Source organism: Pseudonaja textilis, chromosome 3 (assembly GCF_049901715.1).
Source record: "Pseudonaja textilis isolate UNSWEBS1 chromosome 3, rPseTex1.2, whole genome shotgun sequence".
Lineage (NCBI taxonomy): Eukaryota > Metazoa > Chordata > Lepidosauria > Squamata > Elapidae > Pseudonaja > Pseudonaja textilis.
The window spans coordinates 138057426-138081645 of NC_141992.1; positions in this window are offsets into that span (position 1 = coordinate 138057426).

Sequence of the window (24220 nt, forward strand, 5' to 3'; positions counted from 1 at the left end):
TGGGGTATAATGAGGGACAGGATTACCCCCAGCAGCAGGGGTTTGAAGAATCATAGGGAAACAAGAAAGATCATCTGCAGATAGCTTTCCTTCTGCCAAAGCCAATTGAAAGGCATTACGGACAGGAGGATCTGTCACCATGGCGGAAGGAGGCAACGGAGAAGAGGGATTCGGAGAAGAGTCAAGGGGTGGGGTGGAGTAGGGTGGAGGTGCCGAGGCAGCAACAGGACAGAGTTCAGCGGAAGGTGGGTCTGAGGAAGACTGGATAGAATCATCGGGAAAGAGAATATTAAGGGCGGCCATAACGGCACGCCAAGAACAAATAATCTGAGGTGGAGCCCTGGGTGGTTCATGCATCCATTTCCCCATCCGTTCCCAAGAGGAACGTTTAAGAGTGCCTTCCGCGGGATACGCGGGGCAGTGTTGTTGGACATAACTCAAAAAATCATCCAAATACTTTTTTGACAGAGGATATACATTTGTGTCGTTAGCCTTCTGCAAATAATTTGCCTTCTTCACTAAAGCGAGAAGTTCATCCCTATGCTTGAGTTGAACTTGAGAAAGTGAGGAGCCCATACTTACGATGCGCGAGCCTATTCCAGGTGCGTAGTACAGGAGTGAAGGAAGCGCATTCCTAGACAAGAATCACGCTTTGTCGGGGACGTATCGTTGAGACGATCACGTCGGGATCACCAGTTGATGCGTTGCGGGTCCCACTACCGGGATGAATTAGTCAACTGACGACCTGCACCTGGGCAGACTGTCCGGGCGGGCTCCTCTTAGTGGCAAAGATGACAGCGACATAAAGGTTTCTTTTGGTGAGAGGAAGCACAGATAGTACTACGCACCTCTCTTTTATTGTGCAGCAAGCGGGGGGGTTATGTTACACATGAGGAAGTTAGACAGGAATAGGGAATATTGCCATATATGGCTACACCTTATGCTATAGCCAATTCATGTTTTACACATTGCTGTTCCACAGTGTCGCCCTATATGTGTATTGTATGTGTATTGGGTTTTCTGTGTACGTGACTTCCTACTGATGTGTCATGATATTGCAACAATCACATATAAGTATCGCCAAGAGAAGAATGCAGAAAAGAGGGAAAGTAACATTTGTCTTGTGAATTTAGCAGCATACTTCAATAGTTCAAAAAGCATCGAGACCCAACTCCATAACTTCTAGTCAAGACAAGATCAGCAAGAGGAACCTGTTTATGGTTACTTGACTGAGTAGTTTATCTCAATTGGTGGAATGGAAGACAGCTCACTGATGTGCTTTAGGTACAGATAGTGCTTGACTTAAAACAATTTGTTAGCAACCATTCAAGCTTAGAGAGGCACTGAAAAAAGATACTTATGATCAGTCCTTGCACTTACAACTGTTGCAACATCCCTAGGGGGGAACATGATCACAATTTGGGTGCTTGGCAATTGACATATATTTATGATGGTCACAGCATCTTGGGGGTCATGTGATTGCCATTTGCAACCTTCCCAACCAATGGTGCATTTCAAACATTTTTACCACTGGTTCAGTGGGTGTGGCTAAATGTACACTTTGCGCAGGCATGGAGGCTTTCCGACTCACCTCCTGCTATCCTGCACCCTCCCTGTTGCTTCAGCAGCTGTCGCGTGGCACTCTCGCTGTGTTGCACAAAGCAGCTGTGCTCCAAAAGCAGGGAATAAAGGTTAGTATGGGAGCCCGGGTGGGTGGGTGGGCCCAACAGAAGACTGTCAGAGAGAACTGGTTCAGTTTCTGCTGCTCATCGGCGCTAACAGCTACCACTGTTCCAGGGGTGGGATTCTACCAGTTCGCACCTATTCGCTAGAACCAGTTGTTAACATTCTAAGCAGTTCAGAGAGCCGGTTGTTAGAAGAAATTATTGGTCTAATCCTGTAAGGAAGGCAGGAAGGAAACATTCTGGTGTTGCTTACAGAAACTGCCTCTCCGTTAACCCTTATTACATTCTTGGCAGGACTAGACTTCCTGTCTCAGGAATGTCTCTGGAGTTTTTTCCCCCTCCTTTACTGGTACTTTGCTTGTCTGGACTGACCATTCAAAGTTACAATGGCACTGAAAAAAGTGACTTATGACCATTTTTCATGCTTATGACTGTTGCAGCATCCCCACAGTCATGAGAGGCCAGGCGAGGAGATGCGTGCCTCGATGTGAGTGATATTGAGTTGGCCACGCCCAGCCAATAACATGACCACCAAGCCATGTGCACCCAGTCACATGACCACCAAGCCACACCCACCAACTAAGCCATACCCACAGAACCGGTTGTTAAAAATTTTGAATCCCACCCCTGCACTGTTCCCAACTGGCTTCCCACAAGCAATGTCAATTGTGGAACCCAGTTTCACTAAACAACTGTGTGATGCTCTTAACAACTGCAGTTATTCATTTAGCACCAGAAGCAACAAGGGTTGTACAATTGGTTGTGACTGACTTAAGGACTACTTTGCATAGCAACAGAAATTCTGGTCTCAAAAGTTGAGGACTACCTTTTATCAACTGTCCTATTTTAGGCAACCGAGCTAAGAAGTTACCACTGTTATGTTCTTCTTATCTTGGTTGCTTTCCCATTCAAAGCAAACTAAATGATGTTACAAAGCAAAACTGTTATTGGCCTGGGAAACATTCTTCATTTCTGGCAAAAGAAAAGGCATTCTTGTACTGCACAGGTAGTTCTCAATTTACGATCACAACTGAGCCCCAAATTTATCTTGCTGAGCTAGACAACTGAATTTTCCCCATTTTGCGACCTTTCTTACCACCGTTCTTAAGTGAATCACTGCAGTTGTTAAGTGGTAACATGGTTGATAAGTGAATCTGGTTTCCCCACTGATTTTGCTTTGTCAGAAGGTTGCAAAAGGTGAATGGTCACATGACCCCGGGACACTGCAACCGTCATAAATATGAAGCAGTTGCCAAGCTTTAGAATTTTGATCATGTGACCATGGGAATGGTGCAATAGTAGTGTGAAAAATAGTCATAAGTCACTTTTTTTCCCAGTTCCGTTGTAACTTCAAACTATCACTTGTAAGTTGAGAACTACCTGTATATCAACAACAAAACATGTTCAATACTGTCCACCCTGTGTAATACCTGCTGAGACAGTTCAGGGTGGGTACAGTTCAGTGATAGTATGCTACTGGTTTGGACTGGTTTAGCAGAACCAGTACTAAAATAAAAAGGCCTCCGATCAGCTGAGAGGATAAAAGACTGAAAAGTGCATCGGAGGGTGGGAGGGTCACTCCTAGCTTTTCGTTTCTTCATCCTCTCAGCTGATTGGGTTGTTTGGGGGGCGCGCATTAGGGGCGCGCATGCGCATGCACATATGCGTGACCACTCACCAAACCGGTAGCGACTAAGGTAGGATCCCACTACTGGTACGGTTAAGGTATCTGCATTCATGATATAATACAGGTTTCCCTAACTTTGTATTGCTCTTGAGGTGAACTACGATTCATAGCCAACAAATATAGCTGATATATGGGTACAAAATGGAAACAAAAATCCCACCCAAACACTTCATACCATATTGAGAAATGCAGACCCAGTTTTAATATCCCTCGACGTATGCAGTGCAAAGTCCAAATTGTTTCAAAAATAGAACTTTAATTTATATTTCAAGAGAATTCAAACCTGTCACTAATATTAATGGCTGGCACTTCTTCTTCAAGTGTAGCAAGCAATATAGTTCTGTCTCCTGAGAGAGGTGACAGATTCAAAGGACAGCTCAAGAGCAAGATTATAAAATGGAGAGAAAATGTGACAAAATGACACTGGCCTAATTATGCATCTGATCCTTTTAAACTATTTCCTCCATCAAGGAATAATGTTTGAAACCAAGGTCACTGAAGCTTTGATTTGTTTTGATTGTTGGCATACAGACTCCAAATACTTTGACATGGCCATTAGCTTTACATTGTGGTCATATCAACACAGCTGCATAAGCTATATTTTCTTTTTTTAAAATAATGTTAATGAATAATTCTCTGACTCAAGTTCTTCCTCCCTGAGAATGTCAAATAGTTTCGAAAATCTACTTTATGCGAACAAGGTTTCTTAACTTTTTCCGAGTAAGTCTTTCCTGCCTTTAGGAACTGTACTCCCAGAAGTACAGATTGGGGGTTGGGGGTTGCATATCACATATGTACACCCCTCCCCCAACTGTAAGCTTCCCACAAATGCTTATAAGTGTATAAGACTTTTGCCAGGAGAAAGCCTTGAGTAGCTAACTACTGTTTCTTAGTAAGGAAAAATATCATACCAACCATGTCTTTTCAATGTTTTTTCTTAAACAGCATTCCTTTTTTCTATTTGCAACCTTGGATGTAGAAAAAAAAAAGATTGGGAAAAAATGGTATATGGTAAATCCCCCAACCAATGGTATAATCTCCTCTTCTTTAAAACAAACAAGCAAACTCTGTAACTCTATTCCGTTTCATTTTGGAAATGACCATGGAATCTATTTGGACTCACCAGGCACAGAATGCTATAGAATCTAGAACAGTGGTGGCAACCCTTTTTCGGCTCCCGTACCAATAATTGTGTGTTCACATGCCAGTACCCAGAAGGCAATTTGTGTTGGCCCCCCCCCACCCCCTGCGCATGTGTGTGCGATCCAGGGGTGGGATTCAACTGTTTAAGAACCGGTTCTGTGGGTGTGGCTTAGGTGGTGGGTTTGGCTTGGTGGTCATGTGACTGGGTGGACATTGCTTGGTGGTCATGTTATTGGCTGGGTGTGGCCAACTCAATATCACTCACTTCGAGGCACGCATCTCCTCACCTGGCCTCTCATGACTGTGGGGATGCTGCAACAGTCGTAAGTGTGGAAAATGGCCATAAGTCACTTTTTTCAGTGCCATTATAACTTTGAATGGTCACTCCACACAAGCAAAGTACCAGCAAAGGAGGGGGAAAAAACTCCAGAGACATTCCTGAGACAGGAAGTCTAGTCCTGCCAAGAATGTAATAAGGGTTAACGGAGAGGCAGTTTCTGTAAGCAACACCAGAATGTTTCCTTCCTGCCTTCCTTACAGGATTAGGCCAGTAATTTCTTCTAACAACCGGTTCCCTGAACTGCTTAAAATGTTAACAACCGGTTCTAGCGAATAGGTGCGAATTGGTAGAATCCCACTCCTGGTGCGATCCCCCTGCAGCATGCTGCATGTATGCGCATGATTCCCCACCACGCATCTCTGTGTCTGCATGTGTAATTCCCCACGCTGTGCATGCTGTCTCTGTGCATGCGCACATGATTCCCCTGCCGCATGCCATGAGGCTGCGAATGCATTGGTGATCACCCCCACGTGCCATCCATCTGCACATGCGTGTGAGATCCCTCCATGCACCGCACGTCTCTGCGCATGCATGCATGTCTCCCATGCCCCCACCCCCCGTGCATCAGATACCCGACAATCAGTCGTTGGGCGGCAACAGCACACGCACATGCGCAGTGGGGCTCTTCCGGGCAAGCTCTCACATGCCAGCAGAAGTGGCTCAGTGTGCCACTTCTGGCATGCGTGGCATAGGTTCGCCAACACAGATCTACAAGCGATTAGGTAGGTAGATTGGGAAGTGGAAATGGTTGAGGAATGAATCCGCACCAAAACTTTCACTATTGTTGCTAGATTTGTTTTGTCAAGTTAGAGAGTTTGTATTTTTACATTTTATTTCCCCAAATTTGGCTGCCTTGCAAATATGTATATGAATTTCATTATTCAGAATTCTGGGAGATGAAATCCATACGTGCAAAGGATATCCATCCCATGTCCATCTTGGGGAAGACTACTTTCTACCCTTCCCAATTCACCTAGCCATTTTGTGCCTTTTGCCAAACTGCCTGCACAAGTAGATTATCTCTGTTGAGAATTATTATGGAATTATAGGGATGTTCCATGTATGATATTTGATGTGCCCTTGCAATTACATGGGTGAGAAGGAAGAGAATTTAACTTTATCTAAGCTATGATGTAGATCAGGGGTGTCAAACTCCCAGCCCACAAGTTGGATGTGTCACGCGCTGGCTACGCCCACACCCCGTTTAGCAAAAGGGAAAAAAGTTGCAATACGTCACGTAATGACATGAGTTTGACATCCCTGATGTGGATAGAGAGAAAGGGCAGAAGTATGTTCATTTTTAAAAATATGTAGCCTATGCATTTTTACTGAAAAATCACGCCTCTTGATATGAAAAAAATTGCCCTTCTCTGGCTTATTGAATGAAAGCTACTCAGCACAAAATCTCTGGATTTGAGAAATGGGCGTACAAATGCTATGAAGTATGCTGATTTTCAGTATTAAAACATATTCTTTATGCATCATCATTGCTTTCCAAGATTGATGATAATAACACTATATGCTTCCTGTATAATTATTATAATCTTAACTTACAAATATTAGCAGTTTTGTATCAAATGAAGTCAATTTGTGCTTCATAAGTTAATGCACATAGAAATGTATTGTTAATTAAGAGCAAAGCAATCTTCTAATGCTTTGAACAGTATCTTTGTTGACTTTAAAATATGCCAGAAGCATCAACATTCAACTAGACAATCTGGATATTCTGACTCACAACAAGCCAGTTATGGATTAATTTTGCAAATTCTATTTGCACATAACGATTGTTTTCCTGATTTATAGAAGTGGAACAGCTACAACAGGCTGTAGTGCAGTATTTGTGCACCCTCTAGTGGTGCCATAGTCTGAGTAATTTTGTTTTGTGTTTTGTATTTTAATATATAAGCATGCAGAAGAGGCCTTCATCCTACAGTAGAAAGACAATGGCTAAAATGATGATGATATGTACTAAATATAAAAAAATATTAATATTTGATATATGTATAATATATGTGTGAAACATATAATACATATCTTTTTCCTTACAAGTGTAGTAATTAGTAGCAATTAGTAATAAGTTTATAGTTAAGCTATAAAACTTTTATAAGAAAAACTATATGCATAAAATAAACTATACAAAGCTAACTAAAAAAGGTAAATCAGAGAAAGAAAAATAATATATTAAAAAAACAAAAAGAAAATAATATAAAAAAGGAAAAAATCCAATAATATAACACAACATTTCAAAATTTTGCTATTTTACATTTTGAAATTGTTATTTTATATTGCACCTGCCATAAAACCAATTTTACCTATCCATTGAAAGCAAATTTAAAGTTTGTCACTGTGCTAGTTTTCAGAATCTGGATATATAAATGTCTTTGAGGAATACATAATGATGCTCTTCAAAATAGTGCAGGCATAAGAAATCTAAAGTCCTTATAAATTGATCAATTCTGGTGTGTAAGTTAATGGGTACATTGAATCTTTCATTTCCAAGAACCTGGTTTACCATAATAGTAATGTTAAGCTGATAGGGAACTATCAGGGGACATTTTCCCAGCATGTCACTAAACATCCTTCAAATTGATTACAAAACGAGACAGGTGCCCAATTAACACAAATACAATTTTTACTTTAGTTAGATCACCCAGTATTTTAAACATAACAAAACTTACTTAACATTTCTTAAAATGAAGCTGGCCTGGCCAAAGCCATCTTGGAGCTTCAGTGCTGCTAGCCAAAACTACTGGCTTTGCAGTGTAGCGGGATCCAATCTGGGTTGATCACCAGGATCAGAGGTTTAGTCTTCTGGGAATTTGGACTTGGGTTGGAGCCCCTGCTCAGGGAACTTCTCACCAGAATGTGATGAGAAAGAAGTTCACCACCTTTCCTGCTTTCCTCAACTGGGCTCTGCCATATCCCTGATCTTGGTACTCTCACCACATTATGGTGTGAGAGAAGTTTCTTGAAGATAGGCTCCAGCATGAGTCCAAAAGCTCGGAAGACTAAAACTAAGTGGTCCCAGTGATCAACTCAGATTGGATCCTGGAACATTATCCTGGGACAGACATATTAGCCTTCATTCATGAATACTCCAATTCTCAATTCCAAATTCCTAATACATTACCCAAATTTATTCTCTTTTTAATTTTTTAACATAGAAATAGCACTTAGACTTATATACCGCTTCGTAGTGCTTCACAGCACTTTCTGAATGGTTTACAAATGTCAGCATATTGCCTGCAACAATCTGGATCCTCATTTTACCAACCTTGGAAGGATGGAAGGCTGAATCAACCTTGAGCTGGTCAGGATCTAATTCCTGGTAGTGGGCAGTGTTTGCCTGCAATACTGCATTCTAACCACTGTGCCACCATGGCTAATATATTATATATAATAACAGATTCTTGGTTTAGTCTCTCTCTTGGTAGCCTTCTCCAATAGACTCAACGTTTCAAAGATTTTCAAGGCTACTGGAATATCTGGGTCAAACACTGAACATACCTGATATTTTCCATGCATATTCAGTGTTTTAGCTAAGATATATTCCTTTTTTAAGTTTAAGAAATTGTAATGAGGAACACTAATATCTTGAACTAAAAGCAAGTCAATCACAGACTGTTATTACTTAAATATTATTCAGGATTCATATTGTTCGGTGAAGATAGAATAGCATAGAATTATTTATTGGCCAAATGTGATTGGACACACAAGGAATTTGTCTTGGTGCAAATGCTCTCAGTGTACATGAAAGAAAAGCTACATTCATCAAAAGTCAAGAATCATAAGGTGCAACACTTAATAATAATCATGGGGTACAATAAGCAATCAAATCATACTAGGAAACAGTCAATATAATTCGTAAGGATACAAGCGACAAAGTTACAGTCATACAGTTACAAGTGGGAGGGGGTGGGTGATAAGGAGCGATGAGAAGATTAGTAGTAATAGTAGCACAGATTTTGTAAATAGTTGGACAGTGTTGAGGGAATTATTTGTTTTGCAGAGTGATGGCATTCGGGAAAAAACTGTCCTCGTGTCTAGTTGTTCTGGTGTGCAGTGCTCTATAGCATTGTTTTGAGGGTAGGAATTGAAACAGTTTATGTCCAGGATGTGAGGATAAAAATTATCCTGTAATAATTACCATGGCAGTTCGGGTCTCACTAGGCTCAAGGGTAACTCAGCCTTCCATCCTTCTGAGGTTGGCAAAATGAGGACTCAGATTGTTGGGGTCAATATGCTGACTCTGTAAACCACTTAGAGAAGGCTGTAAAGCACTATGAAGCAGTATATAAGTCTAAGCGCTATTGCTATTTACATGCAGTTATGTATACCCATTAGAATTTAGTTTATTGAAATGTACAGTCACTGATCAAACATTCAAAAGTAAAAAAAAAATACGTTCTATGATGATCCAATAAAAGCCTATATGTGCCTGAGAGATTGCTAGGAAGCAGTCCGATCCAAAATCTCCCAATTGTTATACTGTGATGATGATTTTATCCAGTTAGTCATGCCCAACTCTTGGTGATTCTATGGGCAAGGTCTCTCCAATCTTGCACTACTTCTTTGAGTTTTTCTATGTTCTGGCTAATGGCAGCTTTTATGGCAGCCGGGTTTCCTTTTACCGTTCCCAACGTAATTGAATTCCTCCGCACGACACGGCCAAAATAAGTGAAATGCAGTTTTGTGATTTTGCTAATTGTTTTATCAAAGGTGCAACATTTGGCTTTAATTCTATAGACTTCCCCATTCTGGCCATTGAATCGGTAACACACATTTGCCATGTAAAAGCATTCTGAATAGTCTGTAATTAGAAGGGAGATTAACTCTGCCCTCTAAAAGTGGTAGACAGAATATTTCCTGAGTACAGTACAGGTAGTCCTTGACTTACAACAGTTCATTTAGTGACCGTTCAAAGTTACAACAGCACTGAAAATTGTGACTTATGAGGGTTTTTCACACAGTTTTGACCTTTGCCACATCCCCACGATCACATGATCAACATTCAGCAGCTTGGCAACTGGTTCATGTTTATGAACTTTGCTGTGTCCCAAGGTCATGGGATCCACTTTTACGACCTTCTGTGAAGCAGAGTCAATGGGAAAGTCAGATTCACTTAACAAGCGTGCAACCAGGGCTCCAACAAACCCACCCTCATTCAAATCAAAAGTCTCTCGCCACATCTCAGAGAAAAGAAAATTGATTTATTAGAGGTTGCCACTTTGGCGCATGGCTGGGGGCAGCCAATACTAAGTTACGTCATACATTTCCCCCTTGACCCTGGTCTTCCCCCCACCTGCAGGATGTGACTTCTCCAACGAGACACATCCCTCTCCAAGAGTCATCCATTCATGCTCTTCAGTAACCTTCTTATGCTCCGACAACTTTGGGCTGCCGGGGTGATTATCTAGGTATTTCAAGAATGCCTTGTTTTCCCCAACTTCCTTTTTCTGGCAGCTCAAAAGACCAAAGGAGTATCTTTTCAGTTGACATTGACATTGAAGTGTTACTAAACTTATCAACTGCAGTTTCTCACTTAACAACCGGGGCAAGAAAAGTCGTGGAATTGTAGCATAGATAAATTCCGGTTCCATCTCTTTATAAAATAATAACTAAATGTCTCCATTTGAGATGTCTTCTGGCTTTGCCCAAGCCTGGCAAAGATATAGACTGTGAGGTGAGCCATCCATTCCAAGGAGAGTCAAAACTAGTTCAACTAAAAATTTCATTTCTCCTCCTCCCTCCCCCTTCACCTTTTTAAAAAGCCAATACTTCCCCTGGCAGAATTGTAATTAAGCTTTGACTGAAATAAAGCCAAATTCTAGATGGAGAAGTGCATTAGTGACAGAGCAGGAAAACTGAAGGACTCAGAAGTTTAGACTGTACAACTTCTAATGCATGAGTGTTCTTGTAAGTGGAACATTAAGCGCCATGCATTAAAACACTTAGCGTTTGGGCTTTAAAAACTTTAATTGCTGTGGGCATGTATTTCTTACCCCTCTGGGATGAATCTCTAATGATTGCATTAGAGGCTCACAAAGAAAGGTTTGGAAAGTAAAGCTTCCAGGAAGACGATGAATGGATAAAGATGCCAAGGCATTTGAAAGCCTTCTCCTGCTCAGGTTGGTAGTTCATCTATGTTCCAAATCTGGGGGTGCGATTAGTGCTTTGTTTGGTGAATACGGCCACCTTGGGTTTTGTGCAACTAATTTCTAGCATTACCAATTGAGAGTGGGATGATAAAGCGTGAAGAGATTGCAGTCCTGCTCGAGAAACAGATGAGATTAGCACATCACCAGAATACATGGAGATTGGTTTACTGACCAGGGAAGGGAAATGAAATTCAACTTTGTTATAAAAATCAAATAATAAAAGGGTAACCATAACAGAGTCTTATTTAATTATTATGCAGCCATCAGATTTCATGGGTAATCCAAAACATTTATATATGATTAATAAAGTGTATTTTAAAAACCCAAAACATTTATACAGTACCAAACAAGTGAGGGGAAGAAGTTTATTACGTGTTGGTTATTGTGGACAGAAAATGCATCCTCAGCAATGCATCATACCGGAGATGCCCAGGTCAATGTTTCAGGGCCAAAGAATTCCTCAGTCATATATGTGAACCTTCACCATGGCTCCCTAATCTGATCTAACCGCCTCCTTATTGTTTGACAGTTTAGTAAAAAGCAGGGCAGCACTTTGCTATTAAATTCCTGCCTGCAATTTAGCTCATGAATTGGACACTAAAATGGCTGATTGAAGAAGAAATGATGCCTTTGAATTGTGGTGCTGGCATAAATTACCAGCGACATATGGTATTGTGCAGAGGTGTCAAACTCAATTTCATTGAGGGCTGTACCAGGGTTGTATTTAATCTTGGGGGGCTGGAGTGGGCATGGCCAGGGTGGGCATGGCCAATTCAATGTCACTTGTGTCAGGGGTGCCTTTGGTGGCCAGAATGCTCTGCCAGAAAAAAATGGACTCCTGAGCTCCATTTTGACTATGACAGCCTCATGCAACCCTCTGCCAGTGAAAACAGAGCTCAAAAGGGCTGCATGCAGCCTCCTGAACTCCGTTTTTGTTGGCAGAGGCACTGCAGACTGGTCCTTTATTGTTTCCAGGATGGCCCTGTGGGCCAGATCTACGCACCCCCAGGCCTTGAGTTTGACACCTTTGGTATTGTGTATACCATAGAGAGCCAGAATAACTAACAGAGAGGTGTTGAATTGTATAAAACAAAATACATCACTAGAAGCTAAAATCATCAGATTATGTCGGATTTACTTTGGCCATATCACGCCTGCAAATTCATTGGAAGAGGCAATGATGCTAGGAATGGTTAGTGGAACAAGGAGAAGGACAAGAAAAGAACATGCCGCCCTTGATAACATCAAATCTGATACAAAGTCGAACATCCAACAATTGAAAGAAAGCTGTGCTTGACTGGGTAGTGCGGAGAGCCCTTGTCTGTAAAGTCAACCAGAGTCAGACACGATTAAATGGTTAAAACAACAACAAATTATCCATGCTGCCAAGGGAGCCAGTTTCAGCCAGCCGTGTTTTGGCTGGTGGGGGAGGGGTTGCAGTTGGTTTTGCCACCTCTGGTGTCTCCCCTCTTGTGGCTCTAACAAGCAAGAGCACAACTGTGATTTGGGCTTCTTGACTTGGGAAATACGGATGTTCTGAGAATTTTAGGGAAAGTAGCAATGCTGAAATTTCTCCCTTCCTCCCAAGAAATTGCCTATTTCAGGAGGGAAAGGTAACATTTAAAGGAAACCTGAACTATAAAAATTGACTTTGTGCAAACTTCTAATTTTTGTGAAATTTGCAGATAATTTATTAAGGCTCGTTTTTATCATATACTTCATATTTACTGAAACAGCTACAGAGAACAAATCATCCCTTAAAAACAAATATTAACAAATAGACCTATAAAATGTATATCTATTTGTCTGAAATGGGACTGTCTTCATCCCTCCATATTCTTTTATTGTTACCATTAGAAAAGGGAATATTAAATTACACAGATTATGGCAGGTATTAATTTATGTTTTTACTATAGTAAATAGAGGTGATGCCTGATGTTCAGAAAAAAAGTAGCTACATTCCACTTTAAAGATGAAGCCAACTGTTATTCTTAGCCCAGACAACCAAATATCCAAGCCAAGATGCATTTGAGACTTTTTAAAATTATTTTAATATCCAATAAAAATCCTTCTAATACAATTAACAAAAAATATCAAGTTAATATGCTAGGAGGTCTATTATTGAAATGAAATCAAGATTTGATGAGAAGGGCATGTAATCCGTTGAGCAACTTATCCATGTATCCTATAAGCAGGGTTCAGGATCTTATATGATAAAGATGATCATGCAAGCTCTGTTGAGAGAAGCTAATTCTACAGAATCTAGTCCACTGTTTAAAATTCACCTTCTAAAATCTAGTCTTTCTATCAGCTTAAAAACAAGGAGTTGAATATCAAGTCAAACATTTTACTCAAGACTCATCTCATAGCTTTTTTTTAATGAAATGTACACTCTTCTGTATTATCCGTTTACTTTCTTACTTATGCAAATAAACAGCTAGATTCTATTAATCCAATCTTCTCTTCTACTAAAGTAACTCTTCTAAGTGACACTAAATCTTGTGTTTGGCTCTTCACCTATGCAGGCAAGTGTATGTCCTCTCCCATTTCAGATTCTTCTTACCCGGGTTCACTGCTACCTCTTTAATTTAATCGGAGCGATTACAGGAAGCTGCATTGCAGCACATTACACAAGGTCAAAGAATGTGCTTTAAAACAACATGCAAGGTTTTTTTTAAAGTTTTTTTTAAAAAAAGTATTATTGCCAAATCAACATTAGTCCCTTTAGAGAACTGGACACTGGGAGTATTTTTTTTTCACATATGCCAGGCACATGCCTGTTTCTTGCGGGAATTTATAAGACACTTAAGTGGATTTGAGAGTCATGAATCAGGGATGTTCTTTGAGTGAATAACTTCAAAACAAGACAGTAAAAGCAATTCTGAGGGTCTCTAAAGGTGTATCCATCTTCTTCATGGGGGATTTCTAGAAGAATTTGGATCCTGGGAATTTGCAACACTTTAATTCATTCTCAAAGTCAAACTTTTCTATACAATTTTTATATTCCCCCAGGTGGTTAAAGCAGAGTTAGTTGATGCGCACCGTCCCTAAAGTCTAATATGTGCCCCTCCTGGATATTATCATTTATATTATTCTTCATTCTGGATCTATTTGCTTTTCGTTAGGAAGAGTCGAAGTGTCCTTGTTCTCTCCTGTGGATGATATCCATCCAGTCAAAGCAAAATGCAAGTAGACAAGGATGTTCACAATGCATTCCTACATTGCTCTAGTCTGAGAAACAAAGCAGGACATGATAGCCATTTCCTCCTTTCCATGTAGTCAATAGCATTAAAACCAGTAATTACTGTATATGGGACAGCCACTTGGCAAAGAATCTGCGATCTTCTCTTAATGCATCACCCAAAAATTGTGCTTATTAGGAATTACAGGAGACGACAATATACAGCTGGAGAAACCATGCTGAAAAAAGGCTATTCTAAAATGTTTTGGAGGCAGATTCTATCAATTCTATACAACTAGCCCTCAACTTACAACATTTCATTTATTACCATTCTAAGTTAGAACAGCGCTGAAAAAAGTGACTTATGACTGTTTTGCATACTTACGATCATTGGGGTCACATGATCAAAACTCAGATGCTTGGCAACTGGTTCATATTTATGTTGGTTGCAGTGTCCCGGAGTCATGTGATCACTTCTTGTGACCTTCTGACAAGCAAAGTCAACGGGGAAGCCAGGTTCACTTAATGGCTGCGTTGAACAACTACAGTGATTCACTTAACAACTGTGGCAAGGAAGGTTGTAAAATGGGGCAAAATTCACTTAACACATATTTCATTTAGCAACAGAGGTTTTGGCTCAATTGTGGTTGTAATTTGAGGATTACTTTGTATTTTCTTTAAAGCAGAAGCGCCTAGCCAGAAGGCTCTCGACTGCATTGAGCTCGTAAGCTTGAGTTCTTAAGTTCTGTTGCTATTCTTGTTGAGAATCAGTGCCATTTTCTGCTGTATACGAACAAACAATTATGTGTGCTATAAAATATGTATAACACACTTTGAAAAGTACAGGTAGTCTTTGGCTTATGACAACAGTTGAGCCCCAAATTTAAGTTGCTAAGCAAGACAATTGTTAAGTGAATTTTGCTTCACTTGGTGACTTTTCTTGCCACAGTTGTTAAGTGAATCATTGCAGTTGTAAAATTAGTAGCACGGTTGTAAAGTGAGTTGAGCTTCCCCATTGACTTTGCTTGTCAGAAGATTGCAAAAGTGACCCCGGGACACTGCAACCATCATAAATACATGCCAGTTGCCAAGGGGAGCATGCAGTGGCCCAGTGGCTTAATGATACTGGAACTACTGGCCAGAAATGGTCAAGCATCATTAACGAGCCCCTGCCACTTGATATCTAGCACATGCCCACCCAACAGTTCAAAAGCATGCAATATTGTGAGTAGATAAATGGGTACCTCTTCTGTGGGAAAAATCTAGCTGCGTTCATGTGCACAGAGGGGAAAGCCGACACTGGACCTGGCTGGATCCAAGGTGTTGTGACACGAAGCGAGGTTAGAGGAGACCAGCGAAAGAGCCTGGAAGAGCCAAAACGTGAGCACCTCTAGCTAATTGGTGTAAGGCTAATTCAAACCCCCCTGTTGAATGAACCCCCTTGTAGAATGAACTAGCAATCTAGGCTGTTAAGACTGCATTGTATCTAGCATGTGTAGATTTTCCTGACATTGTATGCCATGTGCTAAGTAAATAAATAAATATATTGCCCGGTGTCCGAATGTTATCACATGATCGTGGGAATGCTGCAACGGTCATATGTGTGAAAAATGTGATGTTGTAACTTTGGATGGTCACTGAATGATTGTAAGCAGAGGTGGTATTCAGCAGGTTCTGACCAGTTTTGGAGAACCGGTAGTGGAAATTTTGAATAGTTGGGAGAACCGGCAAATACCTCCTCTGACTAGCCCCGGCCACCCCATCTATTCTCTGCCTCCTGAGTCCCAACTGATTGGCTGGGTCTCCTTTCGTTGCCCTGCACAGGAGAATGGAACTGGAAAGCAGGTTAGTGGGGTGGGGAGGGAATGGAGATTTTACAGTATCCTTCCTCTGGAGTGAGGTGGGAATGGAGATTTTGCAGTAACCTTCTCCCAGGAGTTGGGAAGGAATGGCGATTTTGCAGTATCCTTCCCCAGCCATGCCTGTTATGTCCTGAGGACTCAAGGAGTTCTCACTCAGGTCCACTCTCTTTACGTGGGCGTTATTCCCCCATTCCCATTGGTTGGCTCTCCCCAGCAGCCAGCTATAAAAGCAGGCTGCGGGGTCCAACCGGTTGCTGATTGCTGCGAGCCAGTTCCAGGCTTGGCAAGCACGGTCAGCCCTTTATTGTAAAATAAAGTATTGTTGCACTCATGCTCTGGTTCAGCCTCTCATTGCTCAAACAAAACACTGGCGACGAGGGTGGGATGGCTACCAGAAGCACCATGCAACCGCTGAGTCACTAGCCACCGATCCGCAGCCCAGAGAGAGCGATCGGCTGGCGATAAGGGAAACGCTGATCCGCAGCCAGAGAGAGCGGTCAGCCAACAAAACGAGCGATCAAAAAGAGCAAACGCTGATCCGCAGCCAGAGAAAGCGGTCTGGTTCAAAAAGTTAGAAGAGTCTGTAGCCGCTTGTTAGCCCCGCTGCAGGGAAAGTGAAGCGCTGCGAGCCGCAGCCGCTCTGTATTTGGCGCGAAATTCAAACGGGTGTCATTTGAATTTCGAGCCAGTAGGAGACGCAGCACAGCGCTGTAGGAAGTCACTAGTGCCCACTTTTTGGCGCGAATCAAGACACCTCCAACGGCTAGCAGCCAACGTGGTAACCCAGAGAGAGAAAGAGAGGGTAGCAAAAAACCTCTCCAGAGCTGATATCACTCACGAGCGCCCGTAGTCCCAGAGAGATTTTTTCCACAGGTAGCCCAGCCGTTCCAGCACCATGAGTTCCAACCCAGTATTCCCGGCGTTTAAACCAGACGAAGAGAAGTGGGAGTCGTATAAGAACCGCTTCAATCATTACATCGATGCGGTCGGCTTGGCGGATGCGGGAGAGCATCGGAAAAAATCCTATTTCCTAATCTACTGCGGAGCCACCGTTTACGATACCGCCGCAGCACTCGTAGCGCCGAGATAATTGAAAAACGTTCCGTGGTCCGAGTTGCTTGAGATCCTCACTAACCACTACGCTCCCAGGCCTTCACAAATCGCCAGGAGGTTCACGTTCCGTATGAGGAAGCAATCAAGTAAGGAGACCATCAATCAATATATGGCCGCCCTCAGAACAGCAGCCCTGCACTGCAGGTTTGGAACATACTTGGAGGACATGCTCCTCGATCAATTAGTTTGTGGGGTCAAGGATCTCAACCTACAGAGGCGCCTGCTAGCAAAAAAAGACCTCAACCTCGCACAAGCGGTCGAGGAGGCCCAAGCAGCCGAGCTAGCAATGAACTCAGCCACCGAAATTCAGGGCCCAAGTGCCAAGCTAGCATCGTTCCCAGTCCATTCCGAAGAGGTGGAAGCGGAGGAAACCCACAACGATGAAAACGACGTCCACTGCCTCGCCAACGACAGACGGTCGCAGGTAGGGGCCAAACAAGAATACACCGGTCCACCCAAGCACATCACATTGTGCCTAGCCTGTGGGGGATCGCATCAAAGGGCCACCTGCAAGTTTAAAGGAGCCACTTGCAACAACTGCCATAAGAGGGGGCACATCGCGAGAGTCTGCCAAGCCCCCCAAAGCGCTGCACACAGACCCCCGTCCTCGCACGCGGGACCACAGAGGCAAGTTTTAAACTGTCGCACGCACCGCCTTGCCAGGCGTACTTGCCACGCTGTTAGTAAAATTTCTCTCTCCGTTTCCCTAGAAGGCAAACCGTGCCACATGGAGGTTGACACAGGGTCAGCGCTCTCAATAATCTCGTGGAACACCCTCAAGAGACTCCACCCCAGCCTATCTACTACCCGGCTTCAGAGATGCCAGTTCGGTCTGAAGGACTACCAGGGGAAGGCCATTCCCGTGATCGGCAGAGGCAAGTTCTTTGTCAGTTTTAGAGCTTTTAAAGGCCACCTACCTCTAGTGGTAGTTAACGGCAATCTACCCACCTTATTGGGGCTCGATTGGTTTCCCCACCTCGGCCTAGGGTTAACAGGAGTCCATGCTGTCTCAACCTCAGACACTGACTCCTTATTCGCTGACTACGCAGATGTGTTCAGCGAGGAGCTGGGGTGTTATAATGGAACCCCCATCTCGTTCTCCGTTGACCCCAGGCAGTCCCAATCAGATTAAAACCACGTAGAGTTCCATTTGCTATTCGACCAAAACTAGACGCTGAATTGGATAAACTACTAAAACAAGGGGTCATTGAGCCAACAGATTTCACCAAGTGGGAGACGCCCATCATCACACCCCTTAAAAAAGATGGTAGCCTGAGAATTTGCTCGGACTACAAGACAACAATCAATAAATATTTACAAGTTAGCGCCTACCCTGTGCCCGTCATTCAGCACTTATTGCACACATTCGAGCCGGGCAGTATTTTTGCTAAATTGGACATGTCTCAAGCATATCAACAGTTCCCTGTTGATAACCAAACAGCGGAACTTCAGACCATCGTCACTCACAGGGGTGCCTTCCGATGCAAGCGTCTCCAATTTGGCGTAAGTGTTGCCCCGGGTATTTTTCAATCCCTCATGGAGCGGATTTTACAGGGCCTCCCTGGTGTAGTAGCCTACTTCGACGACATATTGGTCTCGGCCAGGGACAGACCCCAACTCTTCCAGAGAGTGCGAGCAGTGTTAGAGAGGTTCAGACAGCATGGCCTCAAGTTAAAAAAAGAAAAATGCGCCATTGCCACTAGACAGGTGGACTTTCTGGGTTATAAAATTGACGCCTCTGGCATTTACCCCCTGGAGTCCAAGGTTAGAGCAATCCACGAAGCTCCCACACCAACCTCCAAAACGGAGCTACAAGCTTTCTTAGGGCTGCTGAACTTTTATGCATCCTTCTTGCCCCATAAAGCCTCAGTAGCCGAACCCCTACACAGATTACTAGACAAAAAGTCACCGTGGCACTGGGGGCACAAAGAAGACCAGGCGTTTAATGCCGTCAAATCACTACTTACGTCAGAGGCAGTGCTCATCCAATTCGACCCCAACCTTCCTTTAGTACTGGCAGCAGACGCATCCCCTTTTGGAATTGGGGCGGTCCTTAGTCACAGACTCCCCAATGGCGCCGAGGCCCCCATCGCCTTTTTCTCCAGGACGCTCTCGGCCACGGAGCGTAATTACAGCCAAATAGACAAGGAAGCCCTAGCAGCTGTTGCAGCCGTGAAAAAGTTTCACGAATTCCTTTTTGGCCATTTCTTCGAACTGGTCACCGACCATAAGCCCCTCCTGGGCCTACTGGCCGGCGACAAACAGACACCTCAAGTCCTTTCCCCTAGAATGACAAGGTGGACGCTTTTCCTAGCGGCCTACTCATACAAACTTATTCACCGCCCGGGCAAAACTCTATCCCACGCCGACGCTCTCAGTCGCTGCCCCTTACCCGCTCCGGCTGAAGACCCAGCTCCTGTCAACGCCATTTTCGAAATCACCCAGTTGGACCTGCCCATCACCGCCCTTGACATCGCCGCTAAAACCAAGGCAGACCACACGCTCGCCCAGGTGCTCGACTGGGTGAGGAGGGGTGGCCGGGAGGCAACGTTGATAACAAATTCGCACCCTTTAAGACTCGCATGCAGGAGCTGTCCAGTTTGCAGGGTTGTCTACTGTGGGGCACTTTCGAGTGGTCATTCCGACCTCACTGCGTACCCGAGTCCTGGAGGCGTTGCACGAGGGACACCCGGCATTGTGAGAATGAAGGCATTAGCACACAGCTACGTGTGGTGGCCGGGTCTAGACGAGGACATTGTCAATTGGGTAAGTTCCTGCAGCAATTGCCAGGAATCCCGTCCTGCTCCACCCATCGCCACCCCTACCAGATGGGAGAGCGCCAACGCCCCTTGGTCTAGAATCCATATCGATCTGGCAGGCCCGTGCATGGAAAGATGTTCCTAGTGGTCGTGGACGCTTATTCCAAATGGATAGACGTGGCGCAGCTATCCACGACCACCACACTAGCAATCACCAACGTGTTAACGCGCCTGTTCGTTACACATGGACTACCCGACTCCATTGTCTCCGATAATGGCCCACAGTTCGCATCAGTAGAATTCAGCCGTTTTGCTGCCAACCTGGGCATTCGCCACATTTTCACAGCCCCATTTCACCCTGCCAGTAATGGGTTGGCTGAAAGGGCCGTCAGGACCACCGAAGAGGCCCTCGCTAGGTTTGGCAGGGATGACTGGCACCACAAACTCGCACGGTTCCTGATGAGCCAGCACTCAACCCCTGTGCAGTCACCAATAAGTCCCCAGCGGAACTTCTGATGGGCCAGCGCCTGAGGACTGTATTGGACAGATTGCACCCACAATACTGCCCTGACTCTCCCCTCGCTTCTACTTCGGGGTTAGACATTTTTGTTACAGGAGCCGATATTCGCAAGGAATTTCGCTGGGGACCCACTTTGGATTCCAGGCGAGGTCATCGCCATCACCGGGCCGAGATCGTATAGAGTCAGGCTGGAGGATGGTCGCGTCTGGAGGAGACATATAGACCAGCTTAGAAGGCGCCTCAGCACCCTTGCCAACAAGAATCCAGAGTCTCCAGTCGAAGGGAACCGCCTCATCCGCCGCCCAGCCACATCGCACCCAGCGACCAGTCTGCACCAGCGGTCGTTCCGGTCAGCCCAAACTCGGACAACAGCGCCCAGAGAGTTGACCAGCCTGATCCAACCCACGAGAGCTCGACCCCAGTAACCAACCCGGTGGTTCCCGAGGATGCCCAGTCCAGAGAGAGTGTTGGCGACACTATGCCAGCTCGACCATCACAGACTGGTACCGAACAGACAGACAATGTTCCCGAGTTGCGCCGTTCCGGGCGCCAACACAAACCCCCCGTCTACCTCAAGGACTATGCATGTTCGCATCTGGGGGGAAGGGGTGTTATGTCCTGAGGACTCAAGGAGTTCTCACTCAGGTCCACTCTCTTTACGTGGGCGTTATTCCCCCATTCCCATTGGTTGGCTCTCCCCAGCAGCCAGCTATAAAAGCAGGCTGCGGGGTCCAACCGGTTGCTGATTGCTGCGAGCCAGTTCCAGGCTTGGCAAGCACGGTCAGCCCTTTATTGTAAAATAAAGTATTGTTGCACTCATGCTCTGGTTCAGCCTCTCATTGCTCAAACAAAACAATGCCCACTGTTAAGTTCGGATAATGAGAGGCTGAACCAGGGCATGGGTGCAACAATACTTTATTAGGATAATAAAGGACTGAACGTGCTTGCCAAGCCTGGAACTGGCTCGCAGCGATCAGCGACTGGTCGGACCCCGCAGCCTGCTTTTATAGCTGGCTGCTGGGGAGAACCAGCCAATGAGAGGGAGGGCAACTGCCCCCGCAGCGCGGACGGACCTGGGTGGGAACTTCTTTAAGTTCCAGGGACATAACACCCACCAAGCCACGCACATAGAACCGGTAGTAAAATGTTTTGAATCCCACCACTGATTGTAAGTCAAGGACTATCTTTAAAGGAACCGCCTTCTCCCCACATAAAGTACCAGAAGGAAAAAAATCATAATCTTTATGTGGTGCAGTCTTGCCCATGCTGCATCATTGCTCAGTCGCCTAAATATGAGCTCCCTCTCTCCTTAAAGGAATGTGAATTTTACCAAGCATGGCTGTATAAAAACCAACCTTGTTAGATCAGATTTCTTAGCACAGACAAACCTCTGCCCTGAATAAAACAGCACATCCAAGTAAATCAGTTCCTCACTTCCAATTGTTAATTCAGACAATTATGAAATGGTTAAAACAAGCCTAAATCAAAACCCTGTGAATGATGGATCCTCATCTCCTCTTTAGCCCCTATCAGCCACAAGAGCAAAATATGTTTTAACCCTCAAATTAAACCCTGGAAAAGGAAAGGGCATCCCTGAGATAATTTAATGAGCTATCCATCTGGATTAAATAAGCGTGATTTGGCTGCCGAGCAGCTCTGAAAACCTAGGAACATGTTAGATGTTGATGAGGAAAGAATGCCCAGGAATTCTTTCTGGCACAAAGCCTAATGACTTCGAAAACAAGGACTTAACAGCTGTAACAACATGAATACGCTCCACAGTAATGAAGGTGACTTATTTGGACAAAGAGATAGTTCAGCTCAGAATGACTATGCTTGATGACCCTAAACCCTCCTGATTGGTGAGTTATGGTGCTGACATCTTAGTTGACTCATATATTCTCAGAGCCCCTTCTCACAAAGGGAAAACAGAGGCATTTTTAAATGGAAGGCTGTCTTCCTTGATTCCGACAACCCTTGAACATTAAGTGCCTTGCCAAACACAGTTGACTGAGCATATATGTACAGTGTCCCCAAAGGGGCCCAATTAAGCAAGTAGAATCTGAGTTTTGCCATTTGGAGAGGGCTGAGAAGGATGAGAGATGGGTACCAGGAGGAAGGACACTGGGAGGAGAGTGATAGTGAGCAGTAATTCTCTTTGCTGGATTTAGGCATGTTGATCTAAAATGCAGTTGTTGCGCCACAGCCTGCAAATCATATGTATTTTGAGAATATTAGTTCTGAATCATAAAAAATAATTCTGTAATGGTGTGTATAGCCAGGCAGTGGCAGTAGATTATAAAAGAGGCCATTGGGCAATATTGAAAAAGTACTACAGGTAGCCCTTGATTATTGTGTATGAGCACAACTGAGCCCCAAATTTTTGTTGCTAGGAAAGACATTTGTTAAGTGATTTTTTTGGCCCTGTTTTATCACCTTTCTTGCCGCTGTTGTTAAGTGAATCCCTGGAATTTTAAGTTAGTGACACAGTTGTTAAGTGAATCTGGCTTCCTCATTGATTTTGTTTTGTCAGAAGGCTGCAAAAGGGGATTGCACAACCAGGGATGGGATTCAACCGGTGTTACGACTGGTTCAGTGATTACATTTTGCACATGTAGAAAACCTTAAGCTGTGCCGTCTGGACAGCTGAAAAGCGCTGCGTGCAGGTGCACAGTGTTTGAAAAGCCACTTTCCCCCTGCTTTTTCAAACTCAGCTGTGCCGCGCAAAGCAGCTGAGGTTGAAGAAGCAGGAAATAAAGGTCAGGTAAGAGCCCGGGTGGGCGGGTGGGCCAAATAGCAGCAAACACAGAACCGGTTCACTGTCTGCTACTCTTCAGAGCTACCGGTTCTATAGAGCCGGGCGAAACTGGTAGCAACCCACCCCTGTGCACGATCCTGGAACACTGCACCTGTCACAAATACGTGCCAGTTTGCAAGCTGCTGAATTTGATCACATGACCGTGGGAATGCTGCAATGGTCATTAAGTGTAAAAAATGGCCGTAAGTCACTTTTTTCAGTGCCACTGTAACTTTGAACCGTCTTTAAATGAACTGTTGTAAGTCGAGGACTACCTATACTGCACTTGTTCTCTGGGCAGATTAGCAAAGCCCAGAGGATGTTATGATTTCTTAGGAAATACCAACCATCTCTTGGGCAGATCACCGGTTCCTACTCTGCCACTCCCCATCTCTCATTCTTCTTTTTGATATAACTTTGCAGAGTCTCCTTCTAGGACCCACAAGGCCAAATGATTTCTTCCAACTACTGGGGCTCAGCAAGTCCTTGAAGCAAGGACTATTTTTTTTTAGCATTCTCTCTCCTTTCAAGAAGGAGTCCCATGCTCTCTTATAACAAAAAGTGACAGGAAACTGCAGCCTTATGGTTTGTTGGAAACATGCCTAAAGAAAGAGTAAAAACTGGTGTGGCAGACAGCCACCTGGGAACCTCAAAGCAGATGTAATCTCACCAATTTGTTTACTGGTAAATATGATTATTGACTGGCCATGTTAACTCTAGAAGTAAAGTGGTTCCTTAAACACCCAATGTTTTGTTTTGTTTCTTTTGTAAGCTGCCACAATATAATTTCAAAGTTCAAAAATGATTAGCAGCTCTAACATGTTTTCAGCCCTAGTAATGTATGAGTTAAAAGTCTGAAAAAGGTGACTTTAAAAAACTGTGAAAGGTCAGCCTTTGTATAGGATTAAATTCAATAAAAATGTATATCTTGTATATCACAAAAAGCAATGATAAAATCTGCCATGATTGTATTAC